Here is a 24,600-nt window from a genome sequence, read left to right as displayed (position 1 = left end):
ATAATAAAAATAAATGAGTACAATAAGCTTGGAGAATGCTTGGAATAACATTCAACTAAAACCAGCTCATCCAGAAAGCATGAATAGACTGGAAGGAGGACAACAAATAGATCTGAGTTGCTACAGATCTACTGTCATGTCTATATCAATTGATTGTCATCACTGCTGAAAGTGAAATAACCACTTTTGGACTCAGTCACTTTAGTATCCAATTTACTCTAGGGATAAGTCAAAATTGAATTCCAGAAAATGAAATTAGGAAGAACAATTACATGGGAATAAATTCATACAGAGGAAATCCAGTGTGGATGCAACAGAATGTTCAGGGCAGTCAGGAATGGATCTTTAAGATACCTCAAATAGTGGGATATTCCAGAATATCAAGAATGGTGTTATTGCCCCTCCCCGCAACTAGGCAACCTCAAAGAGTTGGTAATTACCTATCCATCTGTAGATGGATTTCTCATCTTTAGAGGCAGCTAGGTGGTGCACAGAGTCAGAAAGACCTGATTTCAAAGTCATCCTCAGATACTAACTCTGTGACCCTGAGCAAGTCATTAGCTTCTGTTAGTTTCCATTTCCTCATTTGTAAAATTTGGTATTTGTAAAGTACTTTGCAAACCTAAAATACAAATGCTAGCTTTTATTGTTATCTACATAGCATCTATATGAGAATGCTTTATGAATACATGTAGGGTATAGTTCATGAACATATGAGAAAGAATGGGTAAATTTTTACATGAGAGTCTCTATAGGAGACCATGTATTTATTACTCCCATGGACTGAAGGATAGTTAGTATAGAGGCAGGACAGTGGAGAGAGCCTGGAGCCAGGAAGACCTGAGTTCAAATCTGATCTAAAGCATTTACTTAGCTGTGCGACACTAGGCACATCACTTTACCCCATTTGCCTCAGTTTCCTCATCTGTAAAATGAACTGGAAAAGGAAATGACAAATCACTCCAGTATCTCTGTCAAGAAAGTCCCAAAATGAGTCATGGAGAGTCAGACATTACTAAAAAATGATGGAACAGATATGCTAAGAGTTGTGGTTAGTGCTGGGGATACAAAAACAGGAGATACAAAATCCCATAATCATTGCCTCTCACATGCACTAGCTGTTTGATCAAGGGAAAAAGATCATTCACAAAGACCATCAGTTACAGCCAAGGTTCTGATCATCATTGGTGGAAGAAATTTTCACACCAGGAATCTTGTCCAGCCATCCTAACCCACCCACATGGGTGTATACACACACATACACGCACACACACACACACACACACACACACACACACACACACACACACACACACCCCCAGGCCAAGACAAAAAAAAGGAAGAAAGGTAGAGTTTATTGATAACACAACATGCACAATGTTTTAAAAAAGGGAAGCCTCATTTTTTTCCACACCTGCCTCATCCAGAAGTAAGATTCATTTGCACATCTCTGTCCTCTCTGGGGACCCAACTAAGCCCTACAGAAAAAGAGTCAGCTCTAGGGAGCAGGGGACACGTGGTCAGCGCAGCCCATAGCTTCTGCCCCATCAACATGGCTTCTGCTCCTTCCCACTGACTTCAGTCTTCCGGGCTGTTGGTTCTGTTTCTTCTGAGTGCAGGGACTCTTGGCTCCTGTCTAGCCCATCCAGTTTAGCTAAACCTTGGTAACAAGATCTCTCGGCTTGACTGCTCCTCTTACAGGTAGTGCCTTGACATGGCAAGATCGTTCTACCCCAATTTACATTTTATTCATGAGTATTGACTGATAAATATTAATAGCAAATCCAAGGCAACAGTAGATCTGGGGAAGCTCAAGGAAGGAAAGAAGGAAATGTGCATTTATTAAGCACTTACTATATGCCAGATACAGCCCTAAGTTGTAGAGATACAAATACAAGCAAAACACCAGACCCTACCCTCAAGGAGCTTGGGAGAAGGGGGAAGGGGAGCAAAGGGGGAAGGTGCCCAGCATGGGGGTATGATTTAAGTCCAAAGAGTAAGGAAGAGGGCCAGAAATGGAACTGGGCTTTTTTCAAACAATGAAAGCTCTAGGAGGAACTCCCCCATGTGAGAATGGGAGCAGGTCTCATAGAAGGATATTTCAAAGTGAGGAGACCCCAGACTTTGAGGGAAGAGACAACAGTGGAAGCCTGATTTTAAAGTCCAGAAAGCTGGGAAGAGGACAGGGAGGGGAGATCAGTATAGTTCTTCCTTCTAAAAGAAAATCTAAGGTGGCACTGTGGATAGAGCCTTGGACCTGGAGTCAGGAAGGTTCATCTTCTGAGTTCAAATATGATCTTGGATGCTTACTAGCAATGTGTCCCTGGGCAAATCACTTAACCTGTCTGCCTTAGTTTCTTCATCTATAAAATGAGCTGGAGAAGGAAATGGCAAACCACTCCAGTATCTTTGCCAAGACAATCCCAAATGGGGTCACAAAGAGTTGGGCATGACTGAAACAACTGAACAAAGCGAACAAAATAAAAAGGATTTTAGTACCAGCCTCCTTTAGTAATACCTTGGTCTTCCTACCTCAAGTCTCTTCCTGCTCTAATCCATTTTCCACTCAGCTGCCAAGTCTTTTTCTAAAGCACAGATCTGACAATGTCACCACCACCCCCAACTCAATAAACTCCAATGACTCCATATTCCCTTCAGGATCAAATATAAAATCTTTGGTTCTGTTTTTATAGCCCCTCACCCTGGACCCTTCCCACCTTTCCAGTCTTCTTATACATTACCTTCTTCCATGTATTTTACAATCCAGTGATCCCCTTGCTGTATCTCTCATAAGGCACCCCATCTCCAAACTCTGACCATTTTTGCTGGGGGTTTGCCATGCTTAGAATGTTCTCCTTCCTCATGTCTTCTTCCTGGCTTCCTTCACATCTAAAATCCTGCCTTCTACAGGTAGCCTTTCTAGTGCCTCTCCCCACCACACACCACAAACCTGCCCCTTTGACATTCTGTTGCATCTACTTTGCATACATCATGCATGCTCATACATAGTTATTTGCATCCCCCAGTAGGCTCCTTGTGAGATTCTGGTAATCAGGGACTGTCTCTCCCTTTTTGTATGTCTCTAGCATGTTTACTTACACATAGTAAACACTAAATAAACACTATGCCCCATCCCTGCCTTTTAGACAGAGCTCTAAATTCCATATGACCTAGCCTTATACGGAATCCCAGAATCCATAGGTATGCTGAGGAAGAGAGATGCCTTCCTTACTGTTTTACCACCCAGAATTCATCACCTTTTTGACTCTCAGGAACAGGGAGAAGGTAAATGAGAATCAGACAGAGATAAGGAGGATCTATTCAAATCCCAACTTTAATATATATTTTTTTCTTTTCACGCATTGATGCCTTTAAGAGATAAGAAGCCTAGAATCAGCATCCTTTGTATCAATCCCATGGGACAGTTTTACCCAGGGCCATCTAAATAAATTAAGTAAATTGAAGGTTTAACCTTCAGTCTACAACAGTGTTCCTTATAATTAAGAGAAGATAATAGTGGTAATGATAATGTCTACTCAAGCTGGAGACTTGAAGAGCGACCCTCCCTTGGATGTAGATGGTAGGTTAAATTTCTCATTGCAGCTAAGCCTTACCTGAGAGGCTAATCTGCTGTATTCCTACTCTCTTTGGATAGACTCTTTAATCTTGGATTTGTACCATAAGTGGGGGCTTGTAGTTAATTGAGTTCTTGAGATTACTTCGAACTGATTCCAAATGTAAGTAGTTTTCTTTCAAACACTGGGATGCTTACAACTACTTTAAGATAAGGTTTTGAAAATTTCATAAATAAGCTGAAAGCTGTACCATGGTTAACTTTTCAGAAGGAAGGGTCAATTGCAGGGGGTAGAAAGGGAGGACAGGAGAAAACTCCATCTAAAAGTAAAATAAAATTTAATTTAAAAAAGAAGAAAGGGTAATTAGTGGGAGGAAAGGAGGCAGGCCACAGAGTGAGGATGTGTCTAATGGCCTGCCATGATTTAGGCTCTTACTTCGTGGATGTCTTATTGCTGCCTGAAATATAGCATGTGGCAATCTCAGCTCATTACATCTCTCCTGTATCCCCCAAAGAACATGTCCCCTTTAGTGAAAAAAATTGGGGAATTGCTGTAGAAGAAAGAGTTCTTAGCTTTTGTGGGTCATGGGTCTTTCTGGCAGTCTCATGGGCTTTTATACCCCTCTCAGATTCACATTTAAATACATAAAAAATTAGTAATCCTATGACTAGAAACTAATGGTGGTACATGCCTATAATCCTAACTACTGGGGAGACTGAGGCCTGTGGAGCATTTCAGCTCAGGAGTTCTGACCTGTAGTGGGCTCTGCTGAGCAGCTTTCTTCACTCACTTTGGCACCCATATGGTGAGCCTTCAGGAGCAGAGATAGGGAGCCACCAGGTTGCCTAAGGACGGGCAGACTGCCCAAATTTGGAAATGGAGCAGGTCAAAAACACTTTGCAGATGAGTGGTAAGATCAGCCCCATGAGTGGCCTTGCACTGCCAGAGGGGGTGAGATGGGGTGATCCAGTGTTTCCTAATGTGCAGGTTACATTTATGTGCACATATAACACATGTTTGCATACATATATGTAACATACAATAAATATATAATCATACACATAAATATGTAAATTTATTTGTTGTTCAGTCATTTCATTTGTGTCTGACCCCATTTGGGGCTTTTCTTGGCAAAGATATTGGAGTGGTTTGCCATTTCCTTCTCCAGTTCATTTTACAGATGAGGAAACTGAGGCAAACAGGGTTAAATGACTTGCCCAGGGTCACACAGCTAGTAAGTGTCTAAGGCTGGATTTAAACTTATCCTCTTGACTCAAGACCCAGTGCTCTATCTACTATGCCACCTAAATCATAGAAAGAAGCAGCAGTTTTTAAGCTCATGGGCCCTACATGAAGAACTGGACTATACCGATGATCTTTAAGGTCCTTTCCTGTTATAATGATAATATAATGATATATTATAAAATAATGATAATAACTAACATTTATAAAGCACTTTAAGGTTTGCAAAGTGCTTTACAAATGTTATACCATTTGATTATCTCAACAACCTGGGAGGTAAGTGTTATTATTATCACCTCCATTTTACAGAGGAGGAAACTGAGGTACAGAGTGTTTAAGTGACTTGCCCAGAGTCACAGTCAGTAAGTGTACAAAGCAGGATTTGAACTCACATTCACATTAAGATTTACAAATCGCTTTCCTCACAACAATCCTGTGTTTCCAATAGGTAACATGGCATGTAGTAGTTACTTCATCTATGCTTGTTAGCTGATGGATTGATTGAAAGTTTTCTCCATGCTCAACATGAGTGAGCAGTTTGTCATGGCAGCCAGGAACACTCATGGGATCTCCCTATCCACATTGTTAGAAGTTTCATGGTCCAGATGGAGAGTGGTGACAGCCTTGCTATCCTCTCCCACCATCTTATCACTGTCCTTTCTTAAATATGGTGCCTAGAACAGAAGGCAGCACACTAGATGTGTTCTGCAGGGAAAGCATCTGAACTACCACCTCCCTTGTCATGGACACTCTGCCTCCCTTAAGGCAGCCTAAGGCCACCTTAACTTTTCTGTCTGTCATAGTTCACCACTGACTTACATGGAACTTGTGGTCCAATGGAATCTTCTGATCCTTGACAAATGACTTGCTGCCTGGTCAGACCTTTCTCATCTTCTACTAACTTGATTTTTGGAACCCAATGAAAAACTTTACATTTATCCTCATGGAATTTCAGTTTATTAGTCACTCAGTGCTCAGTTGGCATCTTTTTGCATCTTGACTCTCTCATCTGGTGTACTGGTGCTTCAAAGCTGCCATCAAACCATTATTGACTGCCCTTGGGATCTGGCCATTCAAAGCCAGCTCTGAATTCACCTGAATCCACCATGGTATACTCACATCTCTCCATCTTGTCTGCTAGAAGAGCATGAGAGATTTTAAAAGCTTTCCAAGAATCTAGTTAAAGTGTATATATACCATTACTCTGATGTGCCGGTCAGTTAACCCTGTCAAAAAAGGAAATTAGATCATTCTGTAATATGAATTTACTTAATGAGACCAGCCTGATTCTTTGTGATCATTGCTTCTTTTTCTAGGTGTTCAATAACAATTGCTTTGATAGTATGCCCTAGAACTATTTATGGGATCAAAATCAAGTCCCTGGCCCAAATTTGTAGATGTCATTGTCTTCCCTTTTTGGAAAATCCTCATTCTCTTCCCATTTTTCCTCCTTCAGTTCTTCATGCTCTTTTAACATTTATTGACAAAAACCTCTTGGATGTAGTTCACCTGGGCCAGGCAACTCGAACTCTGAGAGTTGGGAAGCGTTCTCTTACTCTCTCCTTATTTACTCTAGGTATCAACAGAGCCATATGTGGGAATTTCAGCATTTGAAGTAAATTCAGTTGAGCCAGGATAGGGGAAGATGCTACAGAAGTCCCAAGACACCCTAAATCTGGCATAAACTACTGTTATGACTGATCCTGAGTAGCTGGGTCCCCATGTATGCAATGTGTTGGCATTTGCACTGGTAGAGGAGAAGGACCTAGTGGAGGGATATGATGGTGACCATAATCTTTTGGGACTAAAGACTCCTCTGCAAATTGTGGTATCTGAATGCGATGGAATACTATTTTTCCATAAGAAATGATGAACAGGCAGACTTCAGAAAAACCTGGACTTGCATGAATTGATGCTGAGTGAAGTGAGTTGAACCAAGAGAACACTGTACACAGTAACAGCAACATTGTTTGATGACCAGCTTTGATAGACTTAGCTCTTCTCAGCAATGCCAGGATCTAAGATGACTCAGGTTGGACGATGCTGTTCATATCTAGAGAAAGAACTATGGAGTCTGAATGCAGGTCGAAGCATACTATTTGATCTCTTTTATGGTTTGTTTCTTCTTTCTCATGGTTTCTCCCATTGATTTTAATTCTTTTTTTTCAGGTACAGTGAGTACCTGAAAAGTTCTTAGCCTAAAAGGCTAATGTCTCCCATTGCATCCTGGGCCATCTCCAGTCATCCTGATGAATATCTGGTCACTGGATCCAGATGCCTCAGGAGGGGAAAGTGAGGTGACCTTGTACAGCCCTTCCTCACTCAAAACAAACTCAATGGCAAGCCATGTCATCATTTCTCTGATGTCATGGTCCTCTTTGACAGTGAAGGACAAACCCAAGGTGATTAATGTGAAAATATGTTTAATATGAATGTATATGTAGAGTCTATATCAGATTGTATGTCTTCTTGGGGAGGGGAAACTGAAGAGAGAGGAAGAAATTTAGAATGTTGAAAACTAAAAAATAAATAAATGAATTTAAAAAAATGTTTTGGGCCATCTGACTCAGATGCCTCTGATGGTTAACTTTTGGATTGCAATAAAATGAGAAACATGGATGTCATCTAATATTTAATAGTAAGATGTTTTCTCAACAACAGTAAGGAAAGAATAGTTAGCAAGGACACAGGATTGGTTCAGATGGCTGCAGCTCTCTTCACCTCCATGTTTGTCGTGGTGGTACATCTGGGGAGAAAGGTGAATTGATTTTCATGGCTGCGGTTGTTGACAAGTTTGAGGAATGCCAGCCAACTCCTCACGAGCTAAGTTTTTTAATGTCTTAGGTATCCCTAAGAACTTAGCCCCTCGAACCAATTAAGTCTGGAGGTTGGTTTCTCTACATTTTTAGGGAAAAAAATAACCGAGCTATGTGGAGTAGCTGCTGTTCCTATCATGAGGAGGTTCCATGCTTCCTTCTACCAGAGTAAAGACCTGGTTTTCCAATGTTGTTTATGGCCCTAGGTATCAACTCTCTTATAAGCCATTTTTTTGTTTTCTTCTTTCTTTTACAAAGATGACCTTCCTGGCCTAGAAAACTGAATAAATATACATGTATAACATTATATCAAATTGCTTGCCTTCTCAATGAGCAGAGAAAGAGAATTTGGAACTCAAAATTTGAAAAAAAAAATTAAAATAGTTTTTAACCTGAAATTGTAGAAAAATATTGAATTAAAAAAAGAAAATTGAGTAAAATGCTTGAGTAGTTCTGTCTTCTCATCCTCAGTCCTAATTTGTCCCATCCAACTCAAGTAATAGCTCTGCCCCTTCTTGGAACCTCTTCTTCTCCCCACCAAGCCTCCTTTTTGTTCTCCTTAGTTTTCCCTCAGTAACACCAGCTCCTCATGAGCTTTAGCATTCTGGACAGGATTCCTACAGAACTACCCCATGCTTGTTATCTCATCCTGTTATCCCATGTGTTTTCAACTTCTTTTTGTCTTCAAGAAATCTTAATGGATTGATGTATTCATATTGGTCCCATTACACAGTTCTCCTTTTCCTCCTCACTGAAACTCTGTCTCTTTATGTCTTCAGAATATGACTCTTGAGAGACATTCTTAGATCAACTTCTCCCATACTTTTAGCCTGTGAGATCCTACATTTCCTTTCTCTGCAACCTTCCTCAGGGGCCAATTTCTACAGCCATCCTTCCCTTAAAACAGGGGTGGGGAACCTGCAACCTCAAGGCCACATGTGGCCCTCTAAGTCTTCAAGTGTGGCCCTTTGACTGAATCCAGTTGACTGAATCCCCAGCCCTCTGACAAACCCCAGTAATGCAGCACTGAAAGTATATATGCCAGGCACTCTGCTAAGGGATTTTAAATTTTCATTAATTTGATCCTCACAACAACCCTCAAAGGTAGATGCTATTATTATCCCCACTTTAAAGTTAGAGAAACTGAGGCAGACAGAGGATAAATTACCCAGCTAGTAAGTGTGGATTTGAACTGGATTTGAACTCAGGTCTTCCTGATTCTTGAGCCATTGCACAACTAACTGCCTCCAAACTTCTGAAATCAGCCTCCAAGTTTACAGGTCTTTCATACAGTAGCCAGTTGGTGATTGTGGGTGTCCAGTCATCCTGATCTATATCTGGTCACTGAACCCAGATGGCTCCAAAGGTGAAAGTGAGGCTGGTGACTTTGCACAGCCCTCCCTCACTTAAATCCAATTCATTTCCATGTCATGGCAGCATCTCTCTGATATCATGGTCCTCTTCCAGAGTGAAGGACAAACAACACCACCAATGCATCAGTGAGAGTATATATGAGGTCATCCTTGGGCAGCTGATGCCTCATGGCCTTTGGGCCACAGCTATACCCCCTGAGCTATCACCCCTGCACATTAACTCTAACTGTGCTGCTTGTATCCAATCTCTCCCCACTCATCCTGTGCACACCTTCAAGAATAACTTTCTGGAAATGCTCTTTTTATTATGTAATTTCCCTCATTAAGAACCTGTTACACAGCAATATTGTAATGATGATCAACTGGGAAAGAGCCATTTTGCTAATATTTTATTTCATAAAACCAGCTCTTAGTTTTATTTATTAGTTCAGTAGTTGTTTTCTTAATTTCAGTTTTATTAATCTCTCTTTTAGTATTCTAATTTGGTATTTAATTGGGGATTTTTAATTTGTTCTTTCTCTCTTTTATTCATGAGACATAAAACTTCCCCTAAGAACTGCTTTTGCTGCATCCCTTAAGTTTTGATATGTAGTCTCATTATTGTCATTCTCTTGGATGAAGTTATTGATTGTTTCTATGATTTATTGTTTGATCCACTCATTCTTTAGGATGAGATTATTTAATTTCCGATTGATTTTTAGTCTATCTTTCCATGGTCCTTTACTACATATAATTTTTATTGCATCATGATTTGAAAAGGATACATTTAGTATTTCTGCCTTTCTGCATTGAATTGTGAGGTTTCACGCACCAGTATGTGCGTGAATTTTTGTGTAGGTGCCATGTACCACTGAGAAAAAGACATATTCCTTTCTCTCCCCATTCTGTTTTCTCCAGAAGCCTACCATATCTAACTTTTCTAAAATTCTTTTCATCTCCTTAACTTCTTTATTTTTTATTTTGTGATTAGATTTATCTAGTTCAGAGAAGAGGAGGTTGAGTTTCCCCCACTAGTATAATTTCGCTGCCAATTTCTTCCTATAAACTCTCTTAACTTCTCCTCTAAGAATCCGTGTGTGTGTGTGTGTGTGTGTTTAGTAATGATATTGCTTCATTGTCTATGATGCCTTTTAGCAGGATATGGTTTCTTATCTCTTTTAATTAGATCTATTTTTGCTTTTGCTTTGTCTGAGATCAGGATTGCTACCTGATTTTTTTTTTTACTTCAGCTGAAGCATAATATCTGTAATGTTTTTGCTAATAATTTATTTCATAACATCAGCTCTTAGTTTTACTTATTAATAGAATGGTTTTCTTAATTTCAATTTTATTAATCTGACTTAGCCACCCTGATCAAGACAATGATCCAGGAAAATTCTGAAGGATCCATGCTGAAAAATGCTCTCCACCTCCAGAGAGAGAACTGATGAACAGATTTTCTTCTCTTTATTTTTCTGTGGTTTGTGTGTGTGGTTTCTTTTGCTACATGGCTAATATGGAAATATGTTTTGCATGACTTCACATGTATAATTGATATATTGCTTGCCTTATGAGGAGGGATGAGGGAATGAAAGAATTTGGAACTCAAAATTTAAAAAAAAATGTAAGTTAAAATTTTGAAAGATATAACAGGGAAATACTCAATGAAATAAATTAGAAGATTTTTTTTTTTAAAAAAAAGAATCAGTTATAGTTTTAGAGTTATTATGTCATACCTTAATGTCCGGCCTAATGCCATGGGCTGCCGGGTCGCTTACCTATACCAGGTCTTCGGTGATCAGCCAGATGAACATAAGAGAGAAGAGACCGCCAGAGTGAAGCAGAAGTGTAGGCTTTATTCAGGATAAAAACTACATATCAGCATGCAGGGAGAGTTCTCCCAGAGGGAGCCCCCTGCCCTTTCTCAGGCTTTCCTGTCCCCACTTAAGCTCTCCAAGCTGCATGGTTCGCTCGTGGACAGTGCATGCTCCCAGCCCATCAGCCAATTAACAAAGGCATGCTCAGACCACTGACCAATTTCAAGGGTGGGATGCTCTCCCCAGCACGTTCCCACCGAGAAGAGGTGGAAAACAAGGTAAACTCGTCTCACTTCCTCAATTCCCAGCTGTTATCTGGGGGGCCTCGTGAGAGGTCGGCAGTTTCAAGAGACCCTCACCTTTACCTGACCCAAGACTGTTCCCGTGAGACTGAGCCTGTGCCTCCACACCTTAAGTTCTCTATCTAGAGTTCAAGGAAATGCTGAAAGGTCAATTTCCACCCCTTCCCTGACCTTTGCCATCAAATCTCTTATTATTCCTCAGCATGGCCCATCCCAGTTTTTTACTCTTCTCTTCCCTTTATTCTCCCTCCCCAATTATAGCTTGTTTTCTTCCTTTTCTCCAGACTTTATTGAGAAAATTCCATTGGATGTGGTGGGTGGGAAGTCACTGGGGATATATGAGATAACAATTTCAGTAGTGTGGTTGGGATGAAAGCAACATTGACCCATTTTCTTCACATAGTGAGGGTAAAGTTCCAGGTACCTTTTGGGTGATACTCAAATTGGCTTATTATTGTAAATCAGGACTCATTTTTATGATTGCTTTACAAAGTTACATGAAAGGATTGCCATAAATACAAAGTATTATTTTAAACTTGCCATTAGTTTGTTTTATGGGGCAGCAAGGTGGGGTACTGGAACTGGAGTCAGGAAGACTTGAGTTCAAATCCAGCCTCAGATACTTACTAGCTATATGATCTTGGGGAAGTCATTTAACTTGTTTGCCTCAGTTTCCTCATCTGCAAAATGGGCATCAAAACAGCACCTACCTCCCAGGACTATTGTGAAGACCAATGAGATGACTGTAAAGCACTTAGCACAGTACCTGGCATGTTGTTGTTCTTGAGTCATTTCTCAGTTGTATCTGACTCTCCATGACCCCATTGGGGGTTTTCTTGGCAGAAATACTGAAACTTTTTACCATTTCTTTCTCCAGCTAATTTTACAGATGAGGAAACTGAGACAAATGAGGTGAAGAGAATTGTTCAGGATCACATAGCTGGTAAGTGACTGAGGCTGAATTTGAACTCAGACCTTCCTGCCTCCAGGACTGGTGCTCTATATGCTGTGCCACCCAAGCTGCCCCAATTTGTAAGGATCTAAGGCAGCATTCAAATCCAGGCCTTCTTGATTCCATGTCCAGTGCTTTTCCACTCAGCTCTCTGACTCTCTATAAGCTAGAGAGGGCAATGGTTGGAATGCTGGGCCTGGCATCAAGACCTGAGTTCAAATTTGGCCACAGATATTACTAGCTGTGTAAGCCCTGGGCAAATGACTTAACATCTTTTTGCCTCAGTTTCCTCATCAGTAAAATGAGGAGAAAAATAGCATCTTCCTCCTAGGACTGTTGTGAGGATCTGATGAGATAATATTTGTAAGCTCTTAGCCTAGTGCTTGGCACATAGTAGGTGTTTTTTTAAATAAATGTTGTTCCTTTCCCTTCCTCTCTCTGGATAAATGTTTATTGAATTTAATTCAATTAGAACAGTTGCACAAGTAACATCCACAGATGTGAATTCTTCTGTATTTGGCTTAAAGTCCTATCGGCTTCCAGTTACTATAGCAACTTGGTATTATTAGGGGGTGTGTGCTGGTCATATGCTTGATGTGGAAAAAGATTCATAAATCATAGCTCATTCATTAGAACAGTTTTGTTTATTTTTATTCTTTTACTTTCTAAAATATGTCATCTTTCAGAATAAAACTAGAGAAAAATTATTATATTCTTTGCCAAGAAAACCCCAAATGGGGTCATGAAGAGTCAGACATGACTGGAAAACAACAAAAAATTAATATACTCAGTGCGGTGGATAGAACTCCAGGCATGGAGTCAGGAAGACCCAAGTTCAAACCCAACCTCAGGCATTTACTAGCTCTGTGGCCCTAGGCAAGTCATTTCACCCTTTTTTGCCTCAGTTTCCTTGTCTGTAAAACGAGCTAGAGAAGGAAATGGCAAACCACTCAGGTATCCTTGTCAAGATAACCCCAAATGGAGTCATGAAGAGTCAGACGCAACTGAAAAGTGACTGAATGATAACAAATTATTATACTTTCTTCTATGATTCTTTGAAAGATTCCATAAGTCTAAAATGTAACTTTGCTGCAGATGGTTTACTATTTACATGTTAAGTTTTTAACAGTAACCTGAAGTAAGTCTGGGAAAAAAAGAGACACTGTATCCCACAGTCTATATATTATTAACCTAAAAGCCACCCAGTCCACTCAGTTCCTCGAAGGTCTAGGTGGATATAAAGTTCTCCAAACACAGCCAAGAGATCGTAGTAGGAGAATATCTGTTGGCTGCTGGCTCCATACACTGCAAACCTGGCCCCAGGCCTGGGAGATTTTTAAAAATATAGTACACTCAGGCGCCTGTGCTAATTTCAATAGTTTGTAATTGGTAATGTAACTGACTAATCAAAGATCAGTAGTGATAGTAATGTAATCTCAAGGTTAGGTTTTCGGATCTTATCTCCATGAAGCAGCCAGAGGAGGTGTGTGTACAGGTATCCATAGGGTGAAGTCATTGACTGGCCATGAATTATTAACGATGCTGCACCCAGGGAAGGCAGAGCCTAAGACCTTGTCACATAGAGCTTAGTTCCACTGAACTTAAAACAAGTGTTCGATGTCTTAGGAAGCATCCTGCTTGGCAACTCGACTTTTACGGCGTTGAAGATGAATTCCAAGGTAATGTGGATTATTAGTGGGATTGAGCTCTGGTAGTTTAAATGTCTGTGGCGATGGTGCAGAAGTTCGAGGGCATAATGAAAGAATTACTGAGATGGAAGCCGATATGACAAACACGTATGGAAAAAGAAAGCTGCTCATGGTTAAGACTAAGAATTGAGATAGGTAAATGTTCTTTTGGGGAGAAGCTCAGTTGAATTTTCCCCCTGATAATATGGCCAGAAGAAGCAGAGGATTATTGACCCTTTCTAAAGGTCTTGTGCCTTGATGATTAGATGTTAAGCTAATCTTGAACAAAATTTTAAGCCCTTAATTGGTCTTTAGACCTTTAGACTTTAACTTTCCTTTTATCTTTGGGACACTAATTTAGTCACCCCAAATTGTTCCAGATTAAGATAACTTTAAGAAGTTAAAACTGAGATGGTTTTCTTGGTATGTAAATGATGATAAAGGTTTAATGGAGAAGATGAAAGATGGACCTCAGTGTTGTAATGACTGCCCTTTCCAGGATCTAAACCAAATATGAAAGTCTATTAAGGACATTTTGCCATTGAAGTCTTTCATATTAAAAGTGTGAGAGAATGTGGTCTTTGTCCTCCATTGCCTTCTCCTCCTTCCATAGATTGCAGATAAGTTTACATTTCTATATTTGGTTAGAATAATTTAGTAGCAGGCAACAGAAGGTTCACTCTGTACAAGGAAATTCTAGCTACAGCCTGTCACTGATCCATCTATCCCATGTCTATAGCACCTATTACTGTAACCTAGGCAACAAGGAAGTCAAAGAGATGGGGAGAAAATAGGACTCTCTGGGGCTTTAATGTGTTTATGAAAAATGCAGGAAAGAGGTCATCAATATACTTGGCATTCCTCCATGACATCTCTAAATGGTAACTCTAGGAAGGATACAGGCTGTTGTTAGAAAGGCTTTCGGTTGATTGATTGTTGATAGCCCAGAATAAGGAGGGGTCAGGACAAAATAGATACCACCTAGAAGCCATGGGAAAGTGGCAAATCTTGACCTCAGAAGCATTCATATAAGCTATTATTGATTGTTATCTATGGTTAATTAAAATGTAAACTCACACTGCTGTACACCTTTTTCACTGTTACTTTAATAATGGAGGGAGGAATCTGTATTTTTAATTGGGATGGGTCTTTCTCCCACTGACACAGATGGCTTTGTAAATGACTCTCTTCAGTTGTTGTGGCCAAATAGTTAATCCTTCTGAGACCTAGCTGATGACAAGCCTCTCCAAAGAGAGCTAGGCTTGTCTTTAAGCATAATCCTATACCGGGCCATGATTCAAATGTTTAGACTTTGTTAGCCTTATCATAGGGTAGCTAGGTATTGCAGTGAATAGAGCTTGGGGCCTGGAGTCAGGAGGAGTCCTCTTCCTGAGTTCAAATCTGGCTTCAGCCACTAGTTGTATGACCCTGGGCAAGTCACTTAACCCTGTATGTCTTAGTTTCCTCATCTGTATAAAATGAGCTGGAGAAGGAAATGACAAACCACTGCAGGACCTCTGCCAAGAAAACCCCACATGAGGTCACAGAGTCCAACATCACTGAAATGACTGAATGACAATGAGAAGGCCTATCATAGTTTTCATTCTACTAGCATAGAACTATGAGAACTCTCAGTTATCTCCACAATGAAGCATCCGTGTATAACTTTGGTGGCCATACATTCAAGATAAGCCTGCTAGAGATCTGAGAACATGTGAAAGAACAGGGAGCTCCCAGTGTGGAAACTTTTCTTTCTATCACAGATCTCCAGTCCCACCTCTGACTTAGTCAACTCCAAGGGAGTTGTTAACACAGAAGTTGTCATTAGCCTGAGATCACAGTAACTGTCAGGTAAGATTTGAACTCAGGTCTCCCTGACTCCAAGCACTACATTTTCTTCAATGTATCACATTGAGCCTATGACAATAGAAAAGGGGCAGTATGGCAGAGGTCAAACCGTGGAGTTAGGAAGACCTGGGTCCAAGTTCTGTCTCTGACCTTAGTTACATAACCAATGACACTTAACCTGTAAGTGCCTCTGAGGAACTCTTAAACTGCCACTTACAAATAAGTTGCTGATCTGCAGCAGTAGAGGGCATTTTCATGCTGGGAGTTCCCTCACACTGATGCAATCATAGGCCGTATGATTTCATAAATCATTTCATAATTTATAAATCATGTTCAGTTCAGTTATTTTCAGTTGTTTCTGACTAAAAATCCTAATATTCTAAGATATTAGAATGGTTTGTCATATCCTTCTCTAGCTCATCTTATACAGATGAGGAAACTGAGGCAAAAAGCTTTAAGTGACTTGCCCAGGGTCACACAGCTAGTGGCTGAGGCCAGATTTAAACTCAGGAAGAGGAATTTTCCTGACTACAGGCTTAGTACTCTATCCACTGCACCAACTAGACGAAAGAAGCCTGGGAAACTAAGAGGCAGGAGTGAGGAAGGAGAGCATTTCAGGCAGAAGGCACAGCCAAGGCAAAGGTATGGAGGGGGAATGGAGGAAGAGGACATGTGTGAGGAACAACAGCAAGTATAGACCAGTATGACTGGATCATAGAATGCACAGAGGGGAGTCAAGCGTAAGAAAGCTGGAAAGGTAGGAAGGGGTCTAATTATGAAGAGCTTTAATTGCCAGAAGAGTTTCTATTTGGTTCTGTGAGTGACTGGAGTTTATTTAGCAGGAGAGTGTCATAATCAGACTTACACATTAGAAAAATCACTACACCAACCAAGTGGACGATGTATTAGAGTGGTGTGAGATCTGAGGCAGGGAGAACCATTGGAGGCTATTGTAATGGTCCAGACAAGAATGGGCACTGCCCCCTCCAGACCTCTCTCAATCTGCATGTTTCTTCAAGGCTCAGTACAGTTCATAGGACCACACACCCTGAGATGGAAGGAGCCTCAAAGGCCATCTGACCCAATACCCTTATTTTACAAAGGAGGAAATAGAGGCTCAGAGCAGGGGAGTGAGTGGGGGAATCATGCAAGTAGTAAGTGACAGGGGTAGGCAGGCAAGAACCCTGAAGTCTTCCTGACTCCAGGCGGGGAGCTCTATCCACTGTGCCACCTAGATGTTCCAGGATGCAAATGCAAAAATGAAAAAACCATACCCTCAAAAAAATTACATTCTATTGGAGAGGCTTACATGGGAGATGTTTGGGAGGTAAAAGTTGGTAACTGACTGGCTATGGGGGATGATGGAAACAGAAGCGCCAAGGATTGTATGAGCCTCGCTGCCTGAGAGCCCTCAACAGAAATATCCTCACCAGGAATCAAAAAATCACCACAGTCTAATACTAAATTAATATACTGTGTCACCCTGATAAAATCTGCTCAACATCTCTCCAGAGATGAGAATTGCAATAGTTTCATAAAATTCCCATCCCCCTTTCCCCACACCCCTAGTCATATAGCACTTAGTAGGCACACAATAACTATACGTATGGGAGTGGGGGAGGGGTGATGGACAGGGAAGAGGTAAAGATGACTCTGGGGTCATGAGCCTGGGTGATTAAGAGCATGTTATGAACCCTCAACAGAAATACGGAAAGTGTGAAGGTGAGCTGAGCTTAGGGATTTGGGACATACTGCTCTTTATTAGTTGCACTGAAAATTTGAACCTGCTCGTTTATTGCTTAGGTTGCAATATAGATAGTAGGGAAGGCTTATTTCCATTCAATATATTGTATAAAGTCCCAGATAGTCTTGTCTGTCTGCCTTGGCATGAATTCAGATTAGCACAGCTGAATGCAAAATTGGGCTGCTTGATGGACGGGATCAGGACACCTTTTCAGTGAGTAAAATTACAGTAATTTCATAGAATTTGACTCTGCCTGGTCTGATTTTTTTTTTCAACTCAAATATAGTAATCTCATAGACACAGTTTCATGGTGAACATAGTACCTTCTCATCCTACTTCCCCCTCATCTCAATTTTTGTAGCTCACCTTGATGAATATTATCTTCCTGTTCCCCTCCCTGCCCCCACCATGAGATTGTAAGGTCTTTGAAGTCAGAGACCACATTTCTTGCCTAACACAAGTGCTTAACATTCTATCTATCTGTTTCTCTGTTCACCCATCCATCCATCCATCTTCTCTCTCTCTCTCTCTCTCTTTCTCTCCCCCTCCTCCTTTCCTCTCTTTCTTTTTACTTATAATGTGTTGAAATCTGCTCATGCCCATCATACACCTCTCCATTGAATTTTGGTTGATTTTCAACTTCTGTCCCTCAGGGACTGAAATAATCCATGACTTATGTCATGTATGACTGTACAACACTACCAGCAGAATATTAGTGTTAAAGAGATGGACCTTTTTTCTGGGGTAAAGTATGGGTTTACTAAGAGAGCTCTGTATTTCCCCAAAGGTGACCTGACCTGCACTCCCTCTCACATTCAATTCTGTACCCAACTCTGTCCATTTACACTGTCAAATACATATATGTGTAGATATCTATCTATCTACACATGTATATATCCATATGCATAATATATGTGTGTATAACCTTATTATATATAATAAGAACATATATCTGTATCTATACTGAAGTCTGAATTATCTAGGTTGACTAACCAATTGAATGTCATTATCTGGACAATAGGCATTCTTCATCCACTTGGTTTTTCCTGTGTGGATAGTTAGACCATACACTCTTGAGTGATTATGGATATTATTTAGGAGGCTCTGCAATGATCCAAGGGTTGATATGATCAGCACAGTGACATCTACAAACAGGACCACCTGGAGTAGCTCATTCTCTGTAGTAAGTCCCTCTTCAACTTGGAATGTACAATAAAACTCTCCAGGACAGTGGTGGACATCTTTTGACAAGCATAATACTGTATGTAATGCCTTACTTGTTATTAATGATCCAAGGGTCATCAAAGTTATTTCTATTGCTATGTATTTCGAGGAATCTTAAATAAAATTTGATGTATGCATGGGAGACATCTTTTGGAGAAGAGCCTCTAAGGTCATGTTTTTTCTTTTCTTTTTTTTTAACATGTGCACTTTTATTTGAACTGGTCTTAAGTCAGTGTTCAGGTGGAGCTCCTCCCCTCCCCAAAGTACTGGCACCAATCTCATAAAACTCTCAGGGAGATTGTAAAGTCTTCATTCACATCTATGTTGGGGTCAGGTTGGGAATTTAGGGGGCTATTCAATATGGCTGGCAATTTAAAGAAAAGGAATAAGTATTAAGGTTGAAGGTACAAAAAGTTTTTTTAAAGCATTACATAATTTCCATGTAAAACAATACTAGTACCTTCCCCTCTCCTCTCTCTCCATCTGGATTTTTGTTACATAGATCCTTTGCTCTAGCAAAGGACAGCCTTCAGAGAGGCTTGTAACTCTGTAACAATGCATTATACAATATTGGGAATGACTATTTAAGAAAAAGTAAATGTACAATCAGAGAGCTGAAGACACATTGTAGAACTTTGGGGGATGTTTGCTTCCAACATACTTAGAATGCTCATCACCTTCACCATTCCAGTTTTTAAGGCCTGAGTCAAGCGCCAAAAAAAAAAAAAAAAGGCCATGCCAATCTCATCTCTTTTTTTGGGCAATTATCATGTCACACCCCTTTTACAAATAAATAAATAAGTAAAAACCCACAAGCAATCCGTTTGGAAGTATTCGCAGTGGACAATGAAGGGCCCAGATTCATCATACTCCTGCTTGCTGATCCACATCTGCTGGAAGGTGGAAAGAGATGCCAGGATGGAGCCTACAATCATTTGCGCTCAGGTGGGGCAATAATCTTGATTTTCATTGTGTTGGGAGCTAGGGCGGCAATCTCCTTCTGCATCCTATTGGCAACGCCTGGGTACATGGTGATACTACTGGACAATACAGTATTGGCATACAGATCCTTACAGATGTCAGCAGCACACTTCACAATTGAGTTGAAGGTAATTTTGTGGATTCCACAAGATTTCATACCTTAGAAAGATGGCTGGAAGAGAGCTTCTGGGCATTGGAACCTCTTGTTGCCAGAGGTGATAACCTGACCATCAGGGAGCTCATAGCTCTTTTACAGAGAGGAGGTAGATCATAGCCAGCCAGACCCAGATGGAGCATGCATAGATGGGCACATTGTGAGTCACACCATCTCCAGAGTCCATGACAATACCAGTGGTACAACCAGAGGCATAGAGAGGCAGCACATCCTGGATGGCAATGTACATGGCTGGGGTGTTGAAGGTCTCAAACAAAATCTGAGTCTCTCTGTTGGCTTTGGGCTTCTATGAGCAGCACAGGGTGCTCTTCAGGGGCCATACAGAGCTCACTGTAGAAAGCATGATGCCAGATCTTCTTCATGTCATCTCAGTTGGTTACAATACCATATTCAGTGGGGTACTTCAGGGTCAGAATACCTCTCTTGCTCTGGGCCTCATCCCTCACATAGCTGTCTTTCTGGCCCATACCTTCCATCATACCCTGATGTCTGGGGCACCCAGTAATGGAAGGCAAGAAGGCCCATGGGTCATCATCTCCTGCACATTCCAACACCATTTTCAACAAGAGCTGCAAAATTGCCATCCATGGTGAATTTTGAAGCAGGAAGTTGAAACCTGAAAGAGAGAGAGAGAGAGAGAGAGAGAGAGAGAGAGAGAGAGAGAGAGAGAGAGAGGAGGTGGTGCCCACCTGGAAGAAGCAGGGGAGGCAAGTGCATTCTGGGTGGAAGAGCTCACAGCTCAGTAGTGTTTTGTTCTACTGAATCAAAAGCTTTTAATGGTCAATAAGCAGTAAGCACATGGGGATCTTTTATTCTCTACAATTTTAAATCAATTGGGAGATGATAAAATTCCATCATAAATTCTATTGTAAAAATCTATTATAAAATTCCACAATTCTGTTGTGAAACATTGCTGGAAAAAACCTGATTATTCCCTTATGATACTTTCATAAAGTAATCTTTGCTGTGTATGTGGAATATTTTCATAAAATTTTCATATAGATGGGAAAGTAAGCCTATGGTTTGAGTTACTGACATTTCCTCAGCTGCTTTTTGGGGAAATAATACAGTCAGAGATTTTCTCCCCATGCCTTTGGCATCATCCTCTCTTTCAGAAACTTTGAGAATTAGTCCCTCCGTATTCAACAACTTGAATCGCTTCCCTCATAGACAGCCTCTCTTTATAGTTGGTCTCTTCCAGCTGCCTTTCCTGGCTACATTAGGATTATGATATTAGAATGTGTATGTGATGGCTCCATCCTACTTAGTGGTGAAAAGAGCTTGTTACTAAAGCCTTTGCAGATTGTTTCTAGTTTTTACCTCTTTGTTGTCCTTCATCCAGTTTCATCCTTAAATACCTTGGGATGACTTTGCTTAGATGGGTCTCTCCTTGACTTTAATGAGTGTCTGGCTATACTTCTTTTTCTGGTTCCAACCTTGCACTTTTCTTCCCTGTAAAATTTTATGAGTTCACATTCTAAACTAGTTCAACTCTTGGCCTCCAAGTCTCTTAAGATGGTCAACTAACTGGGATGGTTTTTAGGTGGTCTCTAATCTCATCCGAGCAGCTAAGGGTGCCATAGTGCATGGAGCAATGGGCCTGGAATCAGGCTGACTCATCTTCCTGAGTTCAAATCCAGCCTCAGATACTTACTAGCTGTGTGACCCTGGGCAAGTCACTTAACCCTGTTTGCTTCAGTTTCCTTGTCTGTAAAATGAACTGGAGAAGGAAATGGCAAACCACTTCAGCATCTTTGTCAAAAACAAATCCAAATCCAAATCCAAATCCAAGTGGGACGTGACTGAACAACAATCTCCTTATTATGGCAATTGATTTTTATGAGTTAAGCTTTTGTATGGAATTGTTATAAACGCTACCAATTTCCATATTTTAGGTCATTGACAATTTATCTAAATAAGTCAGGTTAAAGTTATTTTAATCGAATATAATCTTTTTCTCATTTTTATTCTTCTAGTTTTGTATTCCTTTTGAATTATAAGTTGGTGGCTAAATATAAATGCAGGGATAATTTAGGACTGAATGAGTCGTTTCCCAATTGTTAAAATATAATAACCTCAATTTTTGTGTGACACTATTCAGTGCTTGCTGTATTCAGTTTTTCCTTTGGGAGGTATGTGGGGTTAAGTGACTTAAGGTCACACAGCTGGTGGGGGTCTGAGGCAACCTTTGAACTCAGGTCCTCCTGACTCCAGGACCAGTGCTCTAACTGCTGCTCCACCTTGCTGCCCTATAATTATTTCTTAAAGAAGACATGTGTAGGAACGAGACTTTGGTGAATTCTACAAGTTTTTTGGCTCCTCTCATCCCTTATACCTGAACTGTATTATTCTCTAACACTTTTTGGCAGCCCTCATCTGTGCCCATCTTTTCATCCATGTCACTAAATAGCACAAGTAGGTGCTGATTTAATTTGTGGAATATTATTGAATTCTTGCTAGGCTTTATCTACTTCTCCATCCTCTTCAGCAAATGTCAGCATATAAGCTGCAATTATTTTCATGGTGGTTTTTGGGCAGAAATTGCTCATGAACATAACAGAGGTTAGTGAGACTTCCCTCCTCTCTCTCCAGCCCCCTTAAGGTCCCTGGGATCTCTGTTTCTTCCCAGGGTCTTTAACAACATAGACACCTTTGCAAGGCAGCCAGCTCAAGTCTTGCCAAAAGACTGTTACATAAACAGCGTCCATCAGTCAACAAGGACTTATTGATCAGGCACTGGGCAAAGCCCTGAGGATACAAAAAAATGTTTAAAAAAAAAAAAGAGAGAGAACAGTCCCTATCTCCCTGTCCTCAAAAAGCTTACATTATTTTTTTAAAATTGGATCTTGCTTTTGTTTTTTTTAAAATATATAATTTATTTATTTTTTAGTTCTTAACATTCACTTCCACAAGAATTTGAATTCAAAATTTTCTCCCCATCTTTCCCCACTCCCCACCCCAGGACAGCATGCACCCCATTCACCCCTTCTTCCAGTCTCTTCTCCCTTCTATTACCCACCCTTCTTCCATACTCTTTCCCCTCTATTTTCCTGTAGAGCAAAATAGATTTTTATACTCCATTGCCTGTAGAACTTAATTTCCAGTTGCATGCTAAAACAATTTTTAACATTCATTCTTAAAGTTTTGAGTTCCATATTCTCTCCCTCCCTCCCCACCTACCCTCATTGAGAAAACAAGCAATTCAACAGAGGTCGTATATGTGTAACAATGCAAAGCACTTCCATGATAGTTATGTTGTAAAAGACTAACCACGTTTCCCGCTGTCCTATTCTGCCCTTCATTTATTCCATTCTCTGCCTTAACCTGTCCTTCCACAATAGTGTTTGCTTCTGATTATCCCTTTCCACAATCTGCTGTCCCTTCTATTATCTTCCCTCTCCTATCCTCTTCCCCCTTGCCTTCCTGCAGAGTAAAATAGATTTCCATATCCTATAGAGTGTATGTTATTCCCTCCTTAAGCCAAATCCCATGAGAGTAAGACTCAATTATTTTCTTTCATCTTTCCCCTGTTCCCCTCCATTGTAAAAGCTCTTTCTTCCCTCTTGTTTGTGAGATGATTTGCTGCATTCTACCTCTACCTTTCTCTTACTCCTAGTACATTCCATTCCACAGTAAATTTTGGTCTTTTTAGGTATTCTCCCTTCATATTCAGCTCACCATGTGCCCTCTATGTATTTATGTGTATATATATATATATATATATATATATATATATATATATATATATATATATATATATGTGTGTGTGTGTGTGTGTGTGTGTACATATACATACATACACACATGTACCTATACATACCTACACATATATAATATCCATATACATACATACCCATATACACCTACATATATATATTCCCTCTAACTACCCTAATACTGAAAAAGGTCTCATGAGTTACAAATAACATCTTTCCATGTAGGAATGTAACAGTCCTACTTTAATGAGTTCCTTAAGGCTTTTCTTTCCTGTTTACCTTTTCCTGTTTCTTTTGATTCTTGTATTTGAAAGTCAAGTTTTTCTATTCAGCTCTGGTATTTTCAACAAGAATGCTTGGAAGTCCTCTATTTCATTGAAATTGCATTTTTTTTCCCCTGAAGTATTACACTCACTTTTTCTGGAGAGGTGATTCTTGGTTTTAATCCTAACTCTTTTGACCTCTGGAATATCATATTCTGAGCCCTTCAGTCCCTCAGTGTAGAAGTTGCTAAATCCTGTGTTATTCTGATTGTATTTCCACCATACTTGAATTGTTTCTTTCTGGCTGCCTATAATATTTTCTCCTTGACCTAAAAACTCTGGAATTTGGCTACAATATTCCTAGGAGTTTTCCATTTGGGATCTCTTTCAGGAGGCGATTGGTGAATTCTTTCCATTTCTATTTTACCTTCTGGTTCTAGAATATCAGGGCAGTTTTCCTTGATAATTTCTTGGAAGATGAGGTCTGGGCTCTTTTTTTGATCATGGTTTTCAGGGAGACCAATAATTTTAAAATTATCTCTCCTGGATCTATTTTCCAGGTCAGCTGTTTTTTCCAATGATATATTTCACATTGTCTTCTATTTTTTCATTCTTTTGGTTTTGTTTTGTGATTTCTTGGTTTCTCATAAAGTCATTAACTTCCATCTGCTCCATTCTAATTTTTAAAGAGCTATTTTCTTCAGTGAGCTTTTGAACCTCCTTTTCCATTTGGCTAATTCTGCTTTTTAAAGCATTCTTCTCCTCATTGGCTTTTTGAACCTCTTTTGCCATTTGAGTTAGTCTATTTTTAAAGGTGTTATTTTCTTCAACATTTTTTTGGGTCTCCTTTAGCAAGCTGTTGATGCACTTTCCATGATTTTCTTGTATCGCTCTCATTTCTCTTA

The 24,600-nt window shown here is 40.1% G+C and overlaps 1 pseudogene; it reads right to left on the bottom strand.

Annotated features, from left to right (window-relative positions):
• Window positions 1-18,911: 18,911 nt before the first annotated feature.
• Window positions 18,912-20,304, bottom strand: LOC140502164 (actin, cytoplasmic 1-like; annotated as a pseudogene).
• Between the last annotated feature and the right edge of the window lie 4,296 nt (window positions 20,305-24,600).

Source organism: Notamacropus eugenii, chromosome 4, assembly GCF_028372415.1.
Source record: "Notamacropus eugenii isolate mMacEug1 chromosome 4, mMacEug1.pri_v2, whole genome shotgun sequence".
In the NCBI taxonomy this organism is placed as follows: domain Eukaryota; kingdom Metazoa; phylum Chordata; class Mammalia; order Diprotodontia; family Macropodidae; genus Notamacropus; species Notamacropus eugenii.
Note: the sequence above shows the minus strand (reverse complement) of the source record. Positions and strands in the feature narration are given on the sequence as shown.